The sequence below is a fragment of the Chroicocephalus ridibundus genome, chromosome 4 (genome assembly GCF_963924245.1).
Source record: "Chroicocephalus ridibundus chromosome 4, bChrRid1.1, whole genome shotgun sequence".
NCBI classification, from domain to species: domain Eukaryota; kingdom Metazoa; phylum Chordata; class Aves; order Charadriiformes; family Laridae; genus Chroicocephalus; species Chroicocephalus ridibundus.
The window spans coordinates 76,590,451-76,608,012 of record NC_086287.1 but is presented as its reverse complement, the minus strand read 5'-3'; positions in this window follow the sequence as shown (position 1 = coordinate 76,608,012).

Genomic DNA, 17,562 nt, shown 5'->3' with positions numbered 1-17,562 from the left:
GCTGTCACTCAGCTCCCGGGATGCTGGGGCAGGCAGCTCGCTCTCCTCTCTCACAAAACCCACCCTTTCATAAACCATCAGAAGGAAGTAACACAAACAAAAACCGGGGGAGGTGTTGGAGTGACAGACCTCACCCCCCCGCAAAAGCATCAGCCATGTGCACTTGTGCAGAGGGAGACGAATGGCTGTAAGGGAGGGAGCCTTGAGAAGGCTTCAGGTTCGGCTACCACAGGACAGGCGATCTGTATTTCACTGGATTCCCTCTTGCTAGCATGTTAAACACAATGCTGCGCCCCAGATCATGACACAAACAGTTTGAGGTGGACTGAGTTTTCCCGAAACTGACCGAGTGCCTGTCAGGGTAGGGGTAGGAGGACACACACGCCTCACAAGGCCGGGTTCATCTCTTCCTCTTTCTATTCTTTGCCTCCTGCCCTTCTTTTTCCTTGTTGTTTTGTTTTTTTTTCTTTTCTTTTCTTTCCTTCTTCTCCACCCTAAACAATCACTTAATTTTCTTTTGGAAATCTTGGCACTGAACAAGTGCAGATCCACGCGCACCTACAGATATGGGTGGAGGCTGTACAGTCATAATTAGACCTCAGCGTGTTTCAAGTAGGAATGCTGGATGCCAGAGGTACGTTTAATTAATGAACAAGCACCACAGTTCTGGTAATTACCAACTAGAATATGCATCTGTAGCCACTGAGAGTTCAAAATACATGCACAGTTTTTGCAGAAATCAGCTCCGTCCATCAATGTAGAGCTGAGGTGCAATGTAGTTCAAGTCCAGTCCCTAAAATGTCACAGGCAGCCCTTATGCCACTCGTTTCTCCACGCTGACTAGCACATGCCTACTTGCAGAGCTTTGAGTCTTTGTAACTGTTTACAAAGAAGTATGCCACTTTCCTTGGTTCTAAGAAAAACAAAACTAATAGTGGTCAGCAACTTTGAAGAACAACTTGACAACTGAAAAGCAACTGTAATAATACACTTGGTCTATTCTAAAATGAGAGAAACCTCAAGTTGATTTTCATGATACAAGTCTAGCATGATGAGTGGTTTCTTCTATGTTTTTTTTATGTAGCCCTAGGAAATTTTGGGAAGAAAACCTTTTAAAAAACTATAGACATGTAGTATCCAGGCAAAGTGTTAGATCTTAAGTTTCAAAGTACCAAAGGAAGGAAGTCAAAAATTTGTATTCAGGTTCATACTTTTCTCCTTCCTAAAGCTAGAGGGTTTGAATCAGTGGCTCTCCTCTGCTTGTAATAGTGCAAGAAAATAACTTCTAAGAATTCTGTAATTATTTCTTTATTTCTGTCAGTATATTCATATCAGCTAAAACTGTCTCTGTATTATTTACAAGCATGAACATAGAGTGGGAACAACCGTAGAAGCTCTCCTGGTGGCCCAATTTGTGGATGTTTTATGTAATTGATTTCTAAATATTTGGCAATGACTATTGCTAAAGCCTTGTATGGTTTTGCTTCCCCATCCCCAGTGCACTCTTTGCGTCCTCTGTGCAATACCTGAACAACTTGTGACTAACCTTTGAACACCTCTGTCCAAATTTCTTACATTATCAGTTTTAACCGTGCCCTCAAACTTGTACAAAATGGGGAGAGGCAGGGGTTATTTGAACTCTTCACTGAAAGACAACAATTTAAAGAAACTTTACAGTGAAATTCTATCTTACTCCAACAGTTTCAGTGATTGTGAAAAAACACCTTAAAAAAAAAAAAAAGTTAAGCAATTTCACACAGTGGAAAACAGCCCAGGGCACAAGAAAACTAAAACCAAACAGTTTGCCGTCAGTGCTGTAGACTGTGTTCAGTAAAAACAAAAGATCAAACAAGTTCTGTAATCATTATATAAAGCACATTTGCTATGGCATGTGAAGAAAACATACTTCCTTCCTAATACTAATTAACATTAGAGAGTTGTGGGCTGAAATGCAGGATAAAAATAGCTGTTTAAACTAATCACTCAGCAAGATGTAAATGTTACATATAAAGTATACCTAACGGGTTGGAATATTTATCCCAGAAGTAAAGAAAGCTTTCATTACTCATGAATTATAAAAGTTTCTCTTCCTGCCTTACTGCAACAATATATGGACCCTTTGCAAGTATGTGACCACTCTTCATAGATTGTCTGCAGTTTTCCTTATTTGTAAATATTAAAACGTTTTTGTAGTAGCCAAAGTTGTGGTGAGCGAAGGGAGGTGTAAGCAGAAAACATAATACCAAATTGCTTTATAAACAGCACAAAGATATTCCCATGGCCTAAGCCATGGTGTGACTATCAATGTGTAGGTTTGAGGGTTGCAGACAATGCAGAAAAAAAGCCCACAACCAACAGCAGTTATCATCAGCTTCACCTGAACAGCACTTAGATATCCCTTCAGAGTGCGTTACTAACATACACAAATCAGCCAGCTCCACCTAACAGAGGATGGCATTCTCAGATCTGCTTTTGCTTTTCTGAATTTATTTCTCCTATCATATGTGCTCCCTCCTTCCACACGTGTTCCCCCCTTCCACAAACAAATCCAGGCAAAATTTTTCCTTCTTGTCACCCCTAGCTATTCCTTCTCCTGTCCCCATCCTATGGCTTCCCCCTCCCACCAGCACCATAGTTAAATGGCTTCTCATAGGTAGGAGCCAACACTGAATGGAAGGCTTTCAACAACTGTCATACCAACCAAACCATCAGAGTCTCCAAAATGTTCCTGAGCATAAACCATATTAAAACGTTCAGGATGCTCAGTGTTATTAAAATAACATTTCAATAGTTTCCTAGTAACAACATTTCAGAAGTTTCCTAGTAATTTCACCTGGCAAGAATTCAAGGTAGGATAACAACTGGAGAAAAGGCATTGAAATTTGCAGTCCTTAAGCATCACGCATTTGAAAAGCTAACACTTTCCTGCCTATTCAGAGAGGTGCCATATTTCTATCCTCCAACATTTTTAACCACCTGTCAAGCTCTGGGTCTAATACAGATATCAATGAAATATATCCTTGAGTAATGACAGTGTTCTGCAGGACTCAGGTGACATTGGTGAGCAGAGCACATGACGACATCTCCATGATCACTGCCCCTCTTATCACACATTTGGTTGCTTTGGGCTGGATTCAGGAGTGCGTATTTACCCAGTAGAAAACTCATTGCAACAAGATACACTTGACACTGGTTACACCCAGCCTATATGAACAAAGCTGTTGGGAAGGCAAGACTGTCTGTTGGGTGCTAGGCCAACGGAAAAGAAAATGGTGGGTTTATTCCTTCATCAGCCAGGGAAATAAAACACCCCTCTGAGCAACTTCTATAATCCCAGGCCAAAATCAGATCCCAAACTCAAGCTACCTGGCAGTCCGATCTCCAGCTGTGAGAGTCACAGGAATCCAATTTCAGTCTGTAAAGATTAAATAAAAGAAAACAGTCCTTAGGAGACAGAGAGTACAACCCAGGACAGCACGTTCTTACGTCCTCTTTCAGGACTCTGTCAGCAGATGCTTTGGACCAAGGAAGCAGACGAGCAGGAGCTCTGATGGCAAATCTTCAGGAGCAGAGACTTAACCTGACAGAAAGGGAAAACCGTTCAACACCGCTGTTTTAAGATTACTCTAAACTGACAAGATAATTCAAACAATCTGTCTGTGTGAAGTCACAGGGCTCCTAGGCCAGCCAAAAAATCCCAAAACAAAATGAAAATCACTGAAATTTAAAAAGCAATTAGTCATAATGAGTCCAAACCCTTCCCTACAACAGATCCATTCCATAGAAAATGGAACTGTTCAGGGCAACACAAACACCACCTCTGCTCTATCTTAAAACATGATTCATACCACTAAGTGCTTTGTTTCCCGCTTGTAGCATGTAATGTTTGGACTTCTTAAAAGGGTCATATTGAATTAACGGGTTCACCTTGAAACCACACAGTGGAAAAAAAAGCTGTGTGCCGAATGGCACTCCAGACGGGACTGGCTTGCAAGCATGCAATTCTCCCCTGTTCAATAAGAAGAAGAACAAGCGTCATGACAACCTTTAAATGCTCAGGTCCAAAACACAGATCTCCTCCCAGGTCCCTTTCAGCTTGCAGCAGAGCATCCACAATGTGCAGCCCGCATTATGAGCACCAGGCAGGAGAGCCCGCAGGGAAGCGCTGGGGGAGCTGTATATCTAACCACAGACATACTGCAAGGATCAGCTATCAGAGACTGGTTATATGGCTGTCACAGCTCATTGGATTTCTTTGTCTTTATCCACTGTAAGCATTTAAAAGACAGCCCTGTGTTGCCATGTCTGAAAGTATTCAGTAAAGCTCATACATTCGGCTTCTAAGGGGGAGGGAGCGGGGGAAAAACTCAAAAACCTGACTTAAAATAGCATTAAATAGTAGTTTTCTTCAGTGGAGTTAAGAACAAGTTGTGGAAAGAGTGACAGTGGTGCTAACATATTAGAAGGATTTAGTTTACAGATGCGACCTATTTGGTGCATTGTCTCAGTCATGTGGTGCACAGGGAGCTGGAAGCATAACAGATAAAAGATACGGCTTACACTACTAAAAAATGTTAGCCGTTTCAGCCTCTCTTGTGCAGCTATGAATAGCTCGTTTGAATTGCAAAGGGAAGATTTGTCCAGCAAAAGGAATCTGATCCAGAAAGTTCCTCTGAGGAAGTATTTTTTCAAAACTGTAACGCAGAGCATCATTTATGAATAAAGTCCCTCAATTAACATTTTGCAGACCAAAGCACTCCACTCTCTTCTAGGGACTGAGATTGATCTAGTGAGCCTCAACACTGATTTCTGAGACTGAAGCCAGGCAGGGTCTCTGCAGCTTCATACCTCGCAGCAGGGAACACCCAAGATTTCTGAGCATTTTCGGTATTTTACAGAATAAAGAATAAATTTGAAGCAGCATTTCAATATGGAAGCAGCCTGACTTAAAGGAGGCCTGGCCATCTATTTTTTGATGCAAACGTATCTGCAGGATGATTATCTCTGGGCTTTCCTCTGAGTTTGTGTGCTTGTGTAAAATTGGTAGGTGCTTTAATGAGCATCTTCCCTCCCCAAGGTTCTTCACGTTAACGATAAATGTCATGGAGGCGCTGAAAGTCTCATCATGGTCCATGATTAAAAGAGCGAGCAGTGCAGTAAGATTTTAATCAACAGTCTGCTTCTAATATGATGTCTCCATGTGCTCCAGTGCTGCACATCCCTCGTTCTCCTTGGATCAATAAAGACAACGCTGCAGCACCTCCCTGCAGGAGGTACCAGGCTGCCCCACAGCGATAGCCCTGTACTCCCCAGGGAGCTTTCCAGGGCCATCCGCTCAGACCACAGCAAAGCATCTACACAGGGAAACAGCAACCAAGTTCTCACTTCAGAAACCGCGAGGGGTGGGCTCAGGTTCTGCCTTTACTTTGCAACAATAAAAGTAAGGATGGTGGTATGACTTGCTTTATCACAGTAGCTAAGTCATCTGTGGTGCAAGCAGCAGGACAAACATGTAGAGCAGAGCCCTTACCGCTAGGAGTTCATCATCCAAGAAAAAAATAAGGGACAGCAGCGTGGCTCAGGAAAACCAGAAGCAAGTGCAGGCGAAGCTGGTCAGCCCGCTGGGCACTGCTCACAGAGCACAGCAGCCTGACCATTCACGCCGTTAGTCAAGAGAAAGAGAGAACAATTTTCAATGTAGTAAGATGGCAAGGTTTAAGGGAAAAGAAGACAGATTTGTAGGCTTTTGAGGGAAATCCTCCTTAGTCCAGCTAGTCCTCACTCCACAACTATTTCTCCATTTCTGTCCTTCCACCTTATTTTGCCCTTAATCTCACTGTGCATTCTTCCTCCCAGCTCAAAGAGCAAACCCACAAGGGAGCCAGATGTGCTGAACGTATGGATATAAAGAGGCAATCTGCATAACAACAAGAACCATGTGAAATAATCTCATTTTTCCCATCTTGCTTCTATTTTTTTTCCAGGGGAAAAAAAGAAATTATAGATCCAATTCATGGTTTGTTCTTTTCAAAGCAGTTTCATTTTCTTTAATCCCTTCCTCCACCCACATTCACCTACTTTCCATCCACATATATGTATACATTACTGTTTTGCAGCTATATTGCAAAGTTCCTTTCTCTTCAAATGATATCATCATAAGTGAAAGACAAGTGTCCACCATGGTCAAGCAGACAACCTATTGTTCAAATTACAATTATTCTACATAACTAGAGTCCAATTAGTCCCCCTGTAAACCCAGTGTAAGCCCAAAGAACTCAACATCAGCAGGAATTCACTTCTAGCAGTTTTGAGGAGGGAATCATGAAGAGAGGAAAAAGAAAATTATGGGTCTGTAAACTGTAAAAAAAAGATGATTCTCTTTTGACCTACGGTGGTAGAAGCCCATAGGAGATTCTGAATACAGAGATGAGGCTCTCTGTATTTGGAAACACAAATATTAATACTATCTTAACCTAGACCAAGCATTCCTCTTAAGAACTGGTATTTTCTTCCTTTATATAACAAATGTGGTTCACCAGCTTCCTACATGCAAAGACACAAAACTGGGAGCAAAGGGAATCTCCACAGAGAAGAATTTCACCCAAGGGATGCCATCTTCCCAGCCGTATTGACAATGAAGAGAGGAAAGTGGCTCAGAGCTTAAGTTCAGGTGTTCCGATTGGTCTCTGGAAGACCATCTCTCTTTGCGGATTGCGGAGACTGGACTTTGCAAGTACCTTCCAACCATCACTGTAGACTGTTAAGCACTGAGCACCTATAAAAGTCTGGCCTCAACTGGGGGTGTTGAAGACCTGCAAATGTAGCCAAAGAAAATCTGGTCTGCTGGATGTGACCCAAAGCCAATTGAATCAAGTTTTGGACTGGGCTTTAAGAATTTTTCTTATAAGACGTAAGAAACTGGACCTTCCCCTTGTGCTATGCACCGTGCATAGAGACAGCCAGCACTGCAAGGAGCCAGCAGGCTCAGGAGGGATGGAGAGGGGAGATGGAGTTATGGTCACAGCATACTGGTTGCAGGGCCACGGGCAGGAGATAGTATTTACTTAAAAAGGCAGTTAAACATTAGAATTTGGTGGCTCTGATAATTTTGCTGTTACCAATGTGCTGCTTCTACCTCCAGCCTACTTTATCCTGTTCGTTGCTCAGAACAGACCACCACTGAAGTTGTCATTTTAAAATATTTTCCACTGTGATTAAACAGCTGCTGCAGTCAAGTAGTTCTATCTTCTATCAAAGTTTGTAAATCACAGTATTTTAAAAAGATGCGAGAAGCAAATAATCTGGTATATAATAGTTATTTGATTTTTTACATATGTGTAGAGAAAATAAGCACATTAGATCTCTAGCCTTTAATTAAAAAATAGTTGGGGGGAGGGAGTAATATCTTAATAAGTAACATCTGACCAAAATGTATTTAGTAAATCATACCCTAAGTGTGGCCAAAAACTGTAAGATTTACTGCAAGTAAATCATTATTGCTATCTGAGTCTGAATAGCTTCCATCTGATTCCTATATGAAAATACACTCCATGGAAGCACAGCCCTGAACTTCAAAGGACATGCAGGATGCTACTAATTTCTGTATCTGACAGCGTGATGCAATGTTTGGATTTGCATCTCTGCACTTCAAAGTGTGGCACTCTCTAGATAAGGTCTCCATTTATTTTGACATGGATTCGCAGAGGTGAACAAGAAAGCAGCACCCGAAACAGAGAGTAACCTCCCCCCAAAACAGAAACAAAAAAACAAACCCAAACCTGCTCTGTTTGCTTGCTTCTCTCTGAATTCAGTAATGCCCTGGAGAACAAGGATTACAGAAGAAGAGTACAAGTCATGGTTGCGGTACTTCAAGTAATCTCCAGTGTCCAAAACGCAGTGTCAACATATGGTACTCAAATGCAGATTTAGAACATCTTTGAAGTAATACTGAATCTGACTAACGGGTAAAATGTAGACCTAGTTGCCTTTTTTTTTTTTTTTTAATTCCATACTGAGGTTGTCAAAATTTCAAGCAGGGCAGCTAGATACTCGTGCATCTTTATTCTGTGAGTGACACAGAATTTTATCTAAAAAGTACCATCAAGATGAATTCTGATGGTCTGCTTTACTTTTTGCCTACCTAGCCGTGCCGGGTTCCTACAGTATAATGATACAGCTTTTGCCCTAACGAACCTATAATGACACTTAAAAATACATATTGTATATGTGTGCGATTTCTGTCACATTATAGACCTAAAGAAAACTCTAAATGCTGGGGGGTATGATCACAACTGTGATACCCATCTGAATCATTCCATCAAAATACATTAAAAAGTCTTCTGCAACTATAGCTCCTAGAACTGTTCTCACTTCCCTTGTATAAAACATCAAAGTATTTTTCAATACCAACAGCTGCTGACCAGGAGCATATATACAACTGTTATAATTATTTATTTATAATTAATTAAGCACTAATCATGTTCAGCAAAAACTTGTGGGAGGGGGGAAAAAAAAGCGTCTTAAAAACCTGACAGAACAGAGGTGTTGAGGGGCAAAAGTGTAAAGATGTTCAAGATGAAAATCCAGGAGAAAATTACTGGCATTTTGAAGCATTGTGTGATGCAGGTTCAAACAGCTGCACCTAAAGTTACATTATATAAGTTACCACTGTCACTATGGTTTCTAATTGAGGAGTAATTATCAAGTATCCCATACCCTAGGTATATACTGTCCTTATAATTAAGTTTGCATAATATGCCACTACATTAAAAGGATTGCCTTTGTATTTAATCATCTTTGATTTTTTTATTTATTTTTTTTAAGGAGAAAAGAGGAAAAAAAAATCTATCAAAGCTAACAGGACTCAGAAGATTTGTGTAATAAATATCATATGCAGATTTTTATTTCCCAATTCAGCTGGAGACCAACGTAGTATTTTGAAGTTTGATTAAGGCAGTTCAGCCTCTCAAAAGCTCCTGTTTCAACATTAAAAATAAGTTGTGTAGTAGCGTTCTATTAATTATTTATTTTTTTAAAAAGGAATAGCAAGTTTCATTTGCTCAATTAAAAGACCGAAAATCAAATACTGTTCAAAGAAAGAGTTCAAAATTAGTATGCTACTTCTTACTCATTATGATTAGTTATCATTTGCACGCTGCAATATTTACACATATTGCCAAATCCCCCAGTCCTTCCTTAGGCGAAAAAGGTCAGCGGGAGTTTTGACTAAGTCCTTCGGGATTTGGGCCATATTGAATTAGAAACCTATATAATTCCAAACATTTTCTCTATTATATAGAATTCTTGCATACTTAAGCAACTTTGTATTGAGAATGAATCTCAGAGCTTAAATGCAACGCGCATCTGGATCGTAGATTGTTCTGTATATTATACAATCTGCAGTTACTGGAAATGTTTGTATCCTTTACTGAGAAAGAATGATTCATTTCATAGAAATTTTCATCTGCTATTAATCTTCCAGGATATAGTTAGTGTTCTGATATTTTCAGATATTGTTTTATGGAGGGATTTAAAGTAGCTCTCCCTTGGCAGCCTGCAAGATTACTCAGTGATTATAAGCAACTCAATACTGTATGACAGCATTTCCATGCAAGGGACTTACAATCATGTTTCATTAATTCAGCTTGAATGAAGCCTCATTTCAGGCCTTGAGGAGCTTAAGATTTATGTGAAATTAATAACATAACAGATGTCTTCACAATTTGGTTCCTCTGAAAAAAACTGATTACTTTGAAAACTTCAATGCTTTAAAATGCAGACTGAGGGAGTTTTTACTCCAGGGTAAAGAGTTATTCGTTTATATCAACCAAATCTCGGAACTAAGTGGAATTTAAATGTCAGATTTATATTAAATAGTCATATTCACCATTATTACATGTAATAAACAAAAGCCTATTACTTTCATTAATAAGCGGTGTTGGACATTTAAACTAAAGCTTAGATAGAGTCAGCACCTTTGCTAAGCAGTAGGAATAAGTGAGACACAAGGGAGGTAAACGAAGAAAATCCAGGAAGCCCTGGGTTTTTTATCTTTGTTTCTGATAATTTAATCATCTTTTCCTCATAGGAAAACAAAATGCATCTGTGCTCACACAAAACTCCCCACTTTATAAGAGTTGAAGCTGTCTCTTGTGGATGCACATGCCTAAGGCCAAATGCCTTCTTTCTTTCACAGGACACTTTAAACGCCGGCTTCTCTTCTCTTTTTTTTTTTTTTTTCATTTTTTCAAAAATTAAATTCTTTTATCTAGGCTTCAGCCACACTAGGTGCCTTGCAAGCTGAATTTTAACGCATGCATGAGCAAGGGGTTTATCTTTAAGGAAACTGTCTATGCGATTACTTCTCCAAGTCCAAAAAAAAATAATTGAAATAAAAATTATCTCTTAGCTTTGCTTTTTGATCCGATATGCTGAAGGGCACGGGGAACAATGCATTTTTGATTCACACACTCAAGTACAGCTGATAGGATAGTCACTGCGATGGTTCGATATGCAAATGTGTTACATTAAGGGTTGAAAAATTGACACAGTGCAGGATATTACAGCTAAGACACTATCAGCAAAATCATAACAATTAGCTGTTTGATTGCCGCAGACACGGTTCATGCACCAGCCTCACATTTATAATGAGGTATCCCCCGATCCCTTTCTTGTCTCGCCCCACCCTCAGCACCATGTCCACATTGATACGATGCTTCGCCAAGAGGTAAGGGCTCCGAGATAAAGACGAAATATCAAAAGCATTACTATAAATTACAATTGTACATTATTAGCTATTTAATTACATGAGATATCAGAGTGGAGCTTGCTGATTTCATGCTTATGTTAAAAGTTACCATGGCAGTATTCCTCCCCTGCGAGACGGCATCAGGAATTATTGTTAGCACATGCTAAAACAGACAAAGCAATGTATTCTCGCCGCGTTCTCTCCCTCTCTCTCTCTAAGTTTAATACCAAGGAATTCCTTAGGCATCTAAAAAAAAGCACATGTCTGGCATGGGGCTGTGCACCAGGAGATCTGAATTTGGAGATAAAGTCGGCATCCTAGGCCTAAGGCGGGTGGCTGCTGTGCCGACTGCGGAGGTGACTTGTTCTGCTCTCCGTGAGGGACCCCCGCTTTCCCGCACACCAGCACCCCCCTCCTCGCCCACACCCCCCTGAGGGATGGCATTAGCTCTGCCTCCAAAAACAGCTGCTTATCAGCTCCTCTGGAGGGAGGAAGAAGCAGTGGGTGGCAGAAGGTTGCACGGAGGAGGGGGATGGAGGCAGAGGGAGGGGTGGAAAAAAAAAGGAAGAGGGGACTAAGAAAAGGAGACATTAATAAGGATGAGGGAAGAGGGGGGGAATTGTACTCTACCCAAACATGCACGCAGACAAAGGCCGGATCAAGCAGCACACTTATTCACATGCCACGGATTTCACCATATGTACAAACGTGCAAGATAACGTCCACACATCAGCGCACCAGAGAGAGAGTAAATCAAGATTGAGAGATGTATTTTGGTGTCCTGTGTCTTTTTAAAGGAGGGAAATCAGCATTTTATACTAAACATCTAAAATACTCCTCTATGATGAAATGTAACAATCGCTGGAGTTACACATCAAGTTTTTCCACCAAATTCCCCAGCTGGCACCATCCCCAGTGCCTGTGTGCCACAGCTATGGAAAGCCATCTTCAAAGGTGCTGGAATCCCCCTAATCGGGCAACAGGGAACGATGTCAGCATGACTGGATCGGAAAGGCTTGAATTTAATGTAAAGCTTTTACTTCTCTTTGGTCTTCTGCATGAGGTCTCTATGGACGGCTCAGTTAACAAGGACAGGCGCTGACAGATGCTGTCATGCACCATGGCAGAAACCTTTCTGCTCGGAGAAGGTGGATTTAAAGCCAAATGAGCAATATGAATTGAATCAATTAATGAATCACAGACAGCTGAGATGGCAAAGGCTGTCTTTAGCCCCGTGCCTGAGAAGTATTCTCACAGACGACGTATGGGCCCTTTTCTGGCAGAAGTATGCTGGAGCACACCAAAAACTTCAACCAGAAAGGAATCACCCACCACTGAACTGCAGATGAATGGATCTGAAGGTCCAGGTCTCATTTTACCTCATCTGTTTTCTGAAGGTTCACAGAGCATTAGGCTGGAAAGGGAAAGTAACATAAAACTTATAAATTATTACGTTTAACATAGGAGTGATATGAGCTCAGGTACCAGCTGCTTTATCAGTGACAAGGAAAGATCGAAGGGCTTGAAGGTGTTGCTGGGATTAATCTGGCCCCAAAGAGGTTTCGATGATCTTTCCTTAAAAGTCTTGCCCTTACAGTGTGGCTGTAAAAGGTAGAAGTAAAGAACATTTCGAATGCAAGCCTGAAAAAGGATGGGAAACCTGAAAAGGTATTAGAAACCCTGAATGCAGCATGTTCCCATTTTTTATCCCACTCTAATGTATTAATAATAAGTATAAAAAAAAATCCATCCACTTTAATGAACTTTGCATTAAAATGGCCTCATTTGAAGATATTTTTTAGACATTTCCCCATGTCTGAGCACACCCACCGATAGCCCCAGTGACTGAGCGCTGTTCCTCTGCTCCATTCTCCTTCCGTCATCTAGAGATTTCACAACAGCTTTGTCTGGTGGCACTGGTACCAAACATACAGATTCCTCATAACTTCTCTGAACAGTTTCGCCTCATTTATCGACTTTCTCTAAATTAAAACATCATTTATCACAACAGAACAATAAAACCAGTGTTTCAGTGAAGCTGGCTTTCAAGGAAAAGTAGATCAGCGGAATACCTGGGAATTAGGGTCATTCAGGAGCAAGTCAAAGATTTCTGGTAGTGGCAAACGCATTTAACATGAGGATTGTAAAAATAAACTGTAAACCCCTTTGCTGTCCACCTCCTGCAATACGACCTCCATGCTAATGTGACAGCAACCAAGGAACTGTTATTCTTACACCAGGAAACCTTAGAGGTCTCCAATTTTCCCGCTGCGAAAATGATGCTGGGCCAGCAAAAGTTAAAATTTTGAAAAGTTGAATGGACGAGTAATCTCAGACCCCACGTACAACTGCAGCATTTCATTTATGCCATAAGAATTATGTTTAAACATTGACATTTTCTTCTTCTAATCTTTTTTTGCTTTTTAAACTCAAATTTCAGCATTAAAATCTTGTTAGTGCAAAAGAAATGGAATACTGAAGGCCTTTTTTCTCCAAAACCTTCATCGACACTAACACCTTCCCCACAAAGTTTTGGCTTTACTGATTCAGCATTTTTGACCAACTGGAATGGTCCCCTTCCACTCATCTGCTCTCACTTGTTAGGAGATGGCTATTGAGATACGGAAGACGACAGCTTGTACTACATTCTCATAAGAATAAGCTTTCAAGTGTGGAACTTTCTGGTTTCGTCTCGGCCTACTATACAGAGACACACTTGCATGAGAGAAGATCTCAAAAATAATATTCATAAAAGTGGCTATCAACATTTAGCCTGACTTTGTACCATGCCTGTGGTGACAGCAGCGGCCAGGGCAACTGGCCTGACACCAAGGCATCTTGCTCTAGTATTCTGCCCCTTCCAACCACAGAGGCTCCACTGGATGCTGTACTAAGGTACACATTTGAGCTGCCTTAATTTAATCCTGGAGTGGTATTCGCACTTTCTCATGTTGCTCATGAGCGGGTTTACAACTTGGGGTTACTCAAAGTCTTCAAAACTCCAGAGTCAGTAAGTATCGTTAAACTACATTTGTCAGCCCTTTGACACATGGTCCTTTTCCGGGGTCCAAAATGGGACAAATAAACTCCTCTCTCTTGGCTTGCTGGAGTCCCCAGATATTAATACTAGATGCCAACTTGTCTATTTAAAAAGAAAAATATTCACAGCTATATCAGTGGTGCAGTTAAATGGATAAGAATTCATTCAGATCAATATTATCAGGGGAACAACATCCTTTCAGCTCCAACAACTTTTATTAAAAAAAAAAGAAAATCCGGCAAACAACCACCCCAGCCCACTGTAAATGGAGCCAAGTGATTTCTTCATATAATGCTTGTTATATTCACTTTAAGGGGAAAAGTAAATGAAGACTATAATAGGAAAAACAAAAACAGGCAGATCTAACTGTACAATAAATACAGAACGTGCCCTATTTAATCTGCTTACAGTAAAATCCACTGAGCAAAATTATAATTTGATATGGCTCAGTTTAGCCAATAGAAACTCATAAAATGTCTTAACATCATAATACATTGTACAAAAGAATCACTAAGTACCATAAAACATATGGGAATATGGGTCTGTATTCATCCATTACTCTTTGCCAGTGTAGCATATTAAAATGGTTTCTATTTAAGTGCAGAGATCCCTGAAGTATACTACAGTCTTAATTAAAATGTCAATAAAATGCAAAAGTGCACTGGGGACCTTATCTGATTTTTTTTTTTTTTTTGTTAACTCTTTCAGAGAGTTATTTCTTAATAGCTTCATTACACTACTGAGGTTTGGAGCAATTAAAAATAAACATAAGTAAGCCATTTTTAATAATTAGCTGCAATCTGAGCATGATCTGTATCCTTTCTCTCTAGCACAATTCCCTGCAGGAGTCGCTGGCAGGTTAAGTCAAGACTGGAAAAGTAGGTCCTTATCCGAGGCCAGGAAACAATGCTTTGGGTGTTCTCATTCCAATATTTGATTTTCTTTCAGTAAATTTAAAAAAAAGGAGCAAGATCTTTTGTGACTCTTCTTCTGCAATCAGAGACCTCAGCCAGGTAAGGAGCCATCTGGTTTTCAGTGACACTTGACGTGGACACCTTTTACTAGGCATGGGAGACACTGACCTGGGAGGCAGGTTGTCTATCTCAAGTTCTTGCCCTGCCTTTCCATGGGGCATCAAACCCACCATAAATGGAAATCAAAAATATAGCTGGCCAAAAAATTATTCGCTATTTGCTTTTTATTTTCTTTCAATGAATTTAAAATTGCCTTAGAAAAATTCATTTTTAAAAAACAAAACAAGATACATGACGATGCTTTTCCAAAACGTGAAACAAAATTCAGTTGTAAGGACAAGAGAAGAAGATCCCGTACTTGCTTTTTGTAATATTGGAAGGATGACAATGGAACAAGTAAATAAGCCTTTCTCTTTCTTCCTCTTCCATTCTCCCAACCTCTTGTACCAGGAGAAATATTTTCAAAGATAAATTCATTTTCCCCACTTCCCCAAAATGCTACAAAATTTCTCCAAAAATCTGCATTCCCTTGAGGAAAGAAAACGTATCTTCGGAATGGAATTTGCCTATTGTTAGCAATATCAAAATCTTGCTGAAATCGTGATACTGGGAGCAACCCTGGAGTGCCGGCAGCACTGCTAGAGGCAGTGGTGCAGGGTCCTGGATAGCTGATTTGGGGTAGGAAGACTTTCCCCAGAGGGGCAAGGCTGGGCCAAGGCTGGTTCTGCTTCGAGACAGCGTGGAGAGCACTCTGAAATTAGTGGCAGTGTATAATTCAGCCGCAAAAATAAACTGAACTATCAGAGCCTTATATGTACTTACATGTGACACATCGACCTGGCTGTGACCGCTAGCTCGTTAGACGGGATTGGCAATTACTTTCCTTGTACCAGGATAATACGGAAAACAAAACAGAGCACTGATTTTGAAATCTGTGTTTAGCGGCTAGATACATAATGCGCCTGTCTTTTTAGTAGGCTAGAGAAGCAAAGAAAGGAAAAAAACAGAAGTAAATAAGACAAGAAGAGTTTACCAGCCCAACATGCCTTTAGATTGCATCGCGATCTGTTTCTCTTTCTACTTCATCCCCTTCTAAATCCACTTTATGTTAAGTGACAAGCAGTTGGCAGGTTTTGCAGTTATATTGACAATAGCAGACATACGATACAGCTGTGAAGATTTGTCTTACCAGGGTTTCAGCTGGTTTCTACTAGCTAACAGCCAACAGCCAGATTTTGGGGGTCATGACCTCTAGTTATTTGAAAGAAACTAGGGGGAGGAGGCAGGCAACACATTTTATGCACTAGTCTGCTGTTCCTAGAATATTTTCAGGACTCACATAAAATCGACTCCATTTAATGATTCTTAAAAAAATAAAAAAGTGATCGGCAAGGACATATCTTGTGAACAAAATTGGAAAATTTAAACAGTTATGGGGCCCTATCTTGTATGGTGCTGAGCAAGCGCTTCCTGCAGAGTGCCGAATATTCTTTCCTCCTACTGGGTTATATGGAAGATGAAGGTATTTAGATCAGTGTATTGTATTCCCTTTGGTGGGGACAGTCCACATAATGCTTCTCAGTTCCTCCCACTCTCTGATTCTTTTTTTAAGCTGAAATAATAAAGAACTTGGACTTCTAACAGCAGAGATGCTCAACTCTCCTGTCAACCTCATATACACTACATGGATTTCTCACAGACATACTATTTTCTGTAATCCTAAAGATCTCATTTACCATTACTATATGCATCACCTCTACATGATGTTACTGTAATAGTTTGGGAGACAAAGAAAGAACTGCAGTTCTAGGATGGACCACTGGCATCAGTCAGACTCTGACCCCAGTTTGAGCTTAAATGAATAAATCAAATTATGATTGTCAAACAGACATACAAGCTCCCACAAAGCATGTGGATATATTACATCATGACTCAACTGAGTTACTTCTGTCAAGTGTATAAGTAATGGAAAACTTCAAAAACTTATTCACTGTCTGACAAATAATTTAACCTTAAAATACTTAATTAAAGCACTGGATTAGGCTCAATAGAGCTCACTAACCTACTTGGCTCTCCTAGTGAAATGGGCAGACCACCAGAAAAGCCACTCTGATGGCTGCTGTAAATATAAGGACAGAGGAAATCCTTCTAACAGCTTTGGCTTCTGTTCCCTGATGAGTTACGTGCTCAGGTAAATGGAAACTACATATTATTTCTCTGCTATGTGTGGGCTTTTAGTTATGTTTTAGTTATTTTCTGCTATCTGTTCCCATGCAGCAATGTCCACATATTGTCCAGCTAAGCAGAGGTGACAATTTGCCAGGAAGGCAAGGGAAATGCATCTCACCTGAAGGCACCAAGGAGATTGCAGGCGTTCCTTCATAGTGTGGGAGCTACCATTGCTACCTTGGCAATGAAGCACTGAAGACTGGGAGGTGTACTTGGTTTGGGCAGGAGGAAATGCGAGAAGAATCTAAATATCTGAACTCAGTGACTGATGTCAGGGAATCCCTCCTGGGTACCAGCTTCTGGAGATGTGAGGTGGAAGGCCTTGTTGGTAGCTGCTTTGGAAAGGGCAGTTGGCCGCAGTCTTGTGTGATTTGAATAACAACGCACCCGTTTATTCAATAAGAAGAATTTCCCTGGGACCTGTCTGGTTTTTAGAAGACAAGGAAGGAACTAAAACTTGACAAATGGAAAAAGGAGGAATCTCCTTATTTTTCTTTAAACCAGCCAGCTCCTTGTTCCTTGTTAATGTCAAGAATTTTATTATTACTAGAGGACATACCACAACAATTACA